Raw genomic sequence first — 6,000 nt, forward strand, 5'->3', positions numbered from 1 at the left:
GAAATTACTCCAGTTCTTCAGTGATTTCCGTAATGCTCTTTAGTATATCTCTGATAAGGACTGTGGGATGTTTATAGCATGCCTGACATAGCCTTTCAGTAGGATTGACTCAAGCATTATTGGAGTACAGGAATAACATTAGCTGTACAAAATTTCAGTAGAAGCTCCAATATAGCTAGGACAGCTACAGTTGTAGCCACATGTATCACAGATACCATCAGAACTCATTCATCACCTCTCCTCATACATAGCAAAATGTTTGAATTTGCAACAGAGCTGAGACAATATGCTGTTAGAAAATGGCATACATGCAACCTCAATTTATGCCATCAGACAAATAAGGCAAGATCTTCAGGGAAAATAACAGGAAACAAATTGTGCTGTATGATGCTGGAAACATCAAAAGCAAGCATTACTGACATGAATTATTAATTTGCCAGTTGGCACTCTGGTGCTGTCCCAAAGGATATGATTAGCATTTGAGAGGCACAATCCTGCTTTTGTGATATTTACTCACTGGTTGGGGGTAGCCTTACATACTCTTAAACAAAGGGTCTCCACGGGATGTAGCTGAAGTTCAGAAGCAACATGTGTATCATGGGGAAAAGGTCTATCCACTGCAAGTTGATGTCCCTCTGGCAATGCTGGGGTGTGCACTGAACTGGGATGTGGTAAATGAGGCATAACTCATCTAATTATAGATGTAAGATTTGGACAATGTAGGATACAAAACAATATTGTCAAATAAAATGCCTCAGCAGCAAACAACATCGATCAGGCTTTGAACCTTATAGTACAGATGCCTGCATCTGCATATTGTGTACAGTACCCTTCTGTATCAGATCCATGCATGACATGTATGTTAATCTGCTGACAGATTTCTTCAGGAATCTGGTCTCTAATGCAGTTAATACACTGAAAAACATTTATTACCCCTGAACGGTAAGATGTACTTCTCTATTGCCTGCTGGCATGTTGTTGAAATACTGTACATTACCGATGACAGCATTCCCTGCTGTATCTGCCACCCTGTCAGTCATCCACTGTTCTAACAACACTGTGGAATTGTGCTAATTCACACATGAGTTGTGTAGCATCCTTGCAACCATATCATGTAGCTTCAAGGGAGGAACCATCTAATGCAGGGTACTAATGTGCATACCCACTGTGCATCTCAAAAAGCTCCAATGTTTCTCTGGTCATGTATGGGGCAACATGTAGCAGTATGAATGCAGGTGGTTAAACAGTATGGCATAGCTGCTGTCCAGCCACCCATGCATGATGTCTGGATTGCATAACATCTTGAAGTAACTTCATTAATGTCATGTATCACAGTATCATTGGCTAGCACTAACATAAGTAATCAAGTGGAGAAACCTACCACAGGCACATGCAGAATTGTCTGTATAGTTGTGTAATGTGTCTTGTGAGGCACAAAGGCCTAAAAGGGAAAGCTTCCTTCACCTGTGACTAATAACCTCATAGACCCACATGGTTGTTTTTTGTTTGACGCCATACATAACCACAGCAGCAGATGAGAATGGTACATCTGTGGTTGAAAATTTTATGCAATGTCTATTAGTGATGAAGCAACACTGTAAAAGGATATGTACCTGTTATTTATGTATTGAGCAGATATGATGCAATGCTGTTTATTGGGAATGTATGGCATTATTCCAGCCATCTGCTTAAAGACATATCAAAGCAGGCAAAGAATTCAATGCATACTTCTGATGATATTCCATTGCTAGAAACTTTATTTCTTATACAGGAAAATACATGACCAGCAAATAATGATATAAAAAAGTTGCAGAGATCAACAAAGAGGACAGACTTGAACTGCTGCAAAAGAGAAGAAATCTATAGCTATATCTAGTGCCTATGCTGTGCATTACATTTGAAAACCCAGTACTACTAGCCATTACACATGAAATTTATCATTTTAAATTCCCTTTTCCAGTGCTGATGCCTCCTTAGAGAATCACAAAGACCACTGTTTGAGAGACTTTAGGCTCTGTGAATAATTTATTAATGCCATAGCTGACAATGCATATACAGTGGTAAATTGTGTTTTCATGCATATGCACGTGAGGCTTATCATGTACCCATACAGCACCTTGCTGGGCCCTTGACCACAGACTGGACAGTGTGGGGTGTGCATTACAACCAGCATGTGGTACTTCAGTGCGGCACATTACTGGCAATGATAGGTACAGTTACTTTGCATTGAGATGTTTTACAGTGCCAACAGCAAGTTAAAACAAATGGGCAGTATAGGGTGTGAAAGTAAAAATAAATGGTACATTACCCACAGTGCATCAGTTCTGATGCTGGGTTCAATATAGGTATTACAAGGTGCATGCCAGCACCCAATGTGTTGTATGTCCAAGGCAGTTTGTTGATAATGTCAGGCTGTGTGTAGCACAAGGGTATGCACGGGTATCTATCACATGTCATCTTCTCATGTACCACCTCTGGTGATCATGGGTATAATATGGATAGTACTGTAGGACATTTTATAATGTCAGCTATGTGATGTATGCCCAAGACATATCAGTGGTGATTTTGGGTTTTTACCACTTCACAGATTTTCATTGGATTCAGGACTGTGAACCACTCTTTCAGGCCCACTACATGTAACCATACTGTGTTGCTAGTTTGTGTAACACAATAGATATGGACCACACCATGTAATACTTCACTTTAGACATTAATGGTTCTTTGATATATATATATATATATATATATATATATATATATATATATATATATATATATATACATATTATAATGTGCTGTATGCCACAACCATGTCTATTTTCAGTGGACATGCTCACTGTCTTTGTATGCCACTGTGCATCACATGACTGAACTGTACTTAGTATTTATTGACCAATTATAGCCTCTGGTGGCATGTGTTTAGACCAGCCACACTACTGCTTGAGTGTATATTTGTGTATCTTGATGTATCCATTATTTACACCATACCATACGGTACAGCCACTGCACTGTCCATGTCTCCTGCCACTGCATTGGGTATATAGCAGGCAGCTGTTTCCATTTTGTAAGCTGGCATGACATTTGGATGACTGTCTGGCTACACCCATGTGCTGTTATTTCATTTAGGTCTTCTGGGTACTGTTGGTGTAATATTTGTATGAGTAGAACAAGCATGTTATTTCTTTTGTGACTCAGTGTTCCATTGTTTGTGTCTTTCACATTGCAGAAAGGAGGGAAATGATTAATGGAGGCTTGAGATGGAAATGGACATCCTCTGGCAGGAGGTTAGAGTAACAAGGAAAGGGGCTGCAAATTACTCGTAGAAAGAGGATGATGAGTTTGCCAGGAGATACAAGTAATAAAAAAGAGAACCAGGTAAACTGAGGAACTGTGTCTTATATAATAAGTGACATCTACTAAGCTACCAGTCACATGAACATCCTGAATATTTGAACTGGAGCAGATGTAATGAGTTATTGCTGCCGACATCATAAGGATTTCAGCTTGATTGCAAATGGTGGCTCTTAGTATTTTGGAATGACCCTTGAGGTCAAGGTCGCACAGCCTCCTACACAGTTCCATACTCCACAGCCTCAAGCTGCCCTTGTAGCTTGCATCAGGGTACACATGCTCAAATGTAGTGGGACCACCCTTCCTTTGTTGTCAGACAGCCCCAGCTGGTTGCCTTTCCAGCCATAGCTCCTGCTAGCTCTGCTTTTGAGAAACTGGTAATGACCATAAGCAGTCATCCATCTGGTGTTCCATGCTGCCCTCATAGGTTCATAGGTTCATACTAGGCTATCTGCTCAAGGGCATTTATAAGCCTAGCCAGAGTTTTGTGGCTTTCGCCACCCCTTTAGTTTGGAGGATACTATGCCCATTATTTTGCTGTGCCTCTGTCCAGCAGTGACACTGAGATAATCCATCCATTGGTCAAGACTTCTCTTGAACAAAGCCAAGTTCTGAGGGATCTAGATTTTTGAGGTGAAGCATGTTCATCAATTCTGGGTTTGACATGGCCTTGTATGTCAGGCACAGGTCACCTCTGAGCAGATGGTGACATATTTTGAGACCATTTATCCTTTTGGTGAGGAACTTTGAGGCCTTTCCAGTTGCTGCAGGTGTGGTGTCAGATACATTCCGAATGGGGCATTGTACTCAATCCTTGTCCTGATGAGTGATGAGTACAGGGGACTGACTTCCTTCATGATCAGGTGGGCAATGTAGAAGGTCTTCCTAACTACGTATCAAATGAAAGGTTACTGTCAACCACCTCTTCTGTGCTTAGTGGGTTGCGCCTATATGGTAGCTACGGGTAAACTTGTTTTTCCTGAAGGGTATGACTATGCATTTTTTGTTTAACTTTAGGCCATGGTTCTGGCACCAGTTTTCTGTTTCTATAAGTCCCTTCTGAAGGATATCTGTGTCAGATGTGTTCTCAACTATGGCGCCAATACCATTTGCAGTCATCTGCAAATTTTGTCAGCCATAATCCTCCTGGGGACACCACTTGTGACAGGCTTTGAGTCTGACATGGCGCCAGCAACTCTGACCCTGTGGGTTCTGTCACTTAGCCAATTGCGCTGATGAGTTTTCAATGATACCTGGGTAGGCTGTGTGGACTGCCTTTGAAGTCCACCAGGTTTAAAAGGCATGATCTGCCCTTGACAAAGCCAAACTGGGTCGGATCCAAAGTCTGCAAGTCTCCTATGTCTTTATTTATGAGTTCCATTATGATCCTCTCCATAGCTTTGCAGATCATCCTGAGGTGAGGCTAAGATTAAACAGCTGCCCTAACTGCAGGTTTAATTCCTCATTGAGTTCGTGGAGCACACATCTGGGGACACCATCTGGTCCCATGGATGCTGTGTTTTTTGCCTTGGAGAGCAGTTCTCACCTGGCGTTTGAGATGTTTGGGGGCTATAATTCTCTGGTATAGATATCTCACCTTTTGGGGGGGGGGCTTGTACTGAACCTGTCAGCCAGTATGTTGGCAATGTCTGTAGGTTCAGTAATTTTTATCTGGGAGTTTCCTCCCAGGTTTCTAACATAGCTAAAGAAGCTTATGATTGTCCTTTGAGTCCTTTGTGACTTTTCTCTCAAAATTTGCCTTGGATGATTTTATGAGAGATCTTAATTTTTACTTATAATGATCAAGGGTGTTTTTCCTTTTTTTGCTCTATCTTGTAGTAGCTTCCTCCTTTTGTTGAGCTTGTTTATGGCTGGGGTCCACCAAACTGGATGCTTGCCTTTGGTACAAAGGGTCTTTGTTTTGTTTGGGATTGCCTGATCCATGCAGTCCTGTAGGTGCTGGTAGAAAGCATTTGTAAGTGATTCAGTGGCTTGAGTAATGGTTTCCGCAGTCTCGGGGGCTATAGTTCTTCTCTGTGGTCTTTTTATCTCAGGTGGGGGCGGGATGTGGACTTCCAGTGAGATTAGTTTATGGTCTGATCTCACCAGTGAAGGGTATACTTCCAGTGTTGAACATTGTGACCCCATGTTCGTGATGATGAGATCTAGTATGTTATCTCCTCTTGTGGGAATGGTGACTAGTTGTTCCCTGGCATTTGAGTTTATGAACTCTAGGAACCTTTGGGCTGTGATCCCAGTCTATATTCGGATAGTTGAAATCACCTAGTATGATGGTATTTGGAGATACATTTATCCCCTTCAGTGTTCTCAGGAAAGCTATGCGAGGTTCCTGAGATTGAGAGGGTGGCCTGTAACATGCTACAAATTGCAGAGCAGTCTTGCCTATGGTTAGTTGCACCTGGATGGTCTCCGATGCATCGTGGCGTGCCACCCAACCTTGAGGTGGGTGTTCAGAATGAATATAGACACCTCCCTTTCTTGGTGTTGTCGGATTTTGGGGGGGGGACCTTTCTTTTCTTTGTCGGTTGTCCAGGAGCATGATAAGAGGTAAAGCCTGATAGTGCCGGCCGGGTGCTCGGAGCCGCATGCATCTTGAGGTTGAGACTTCTGGCATTGAGCAGCTCTAGT

This window comes from Protopterus annectens, chromosome 1.part0 (genome assembly GCF_019279795.1).
Source record: "Protopterus annectens isolate FY-2018-M chromosome 1.part0, PAN1.0, whole genome shotgun sequence".
Lineage (NCBI taxonomy): Eukaryota > Metazoa > Chordata > Ceratodontiformes > Protopteridae > Protopterus > Protopterus annectens.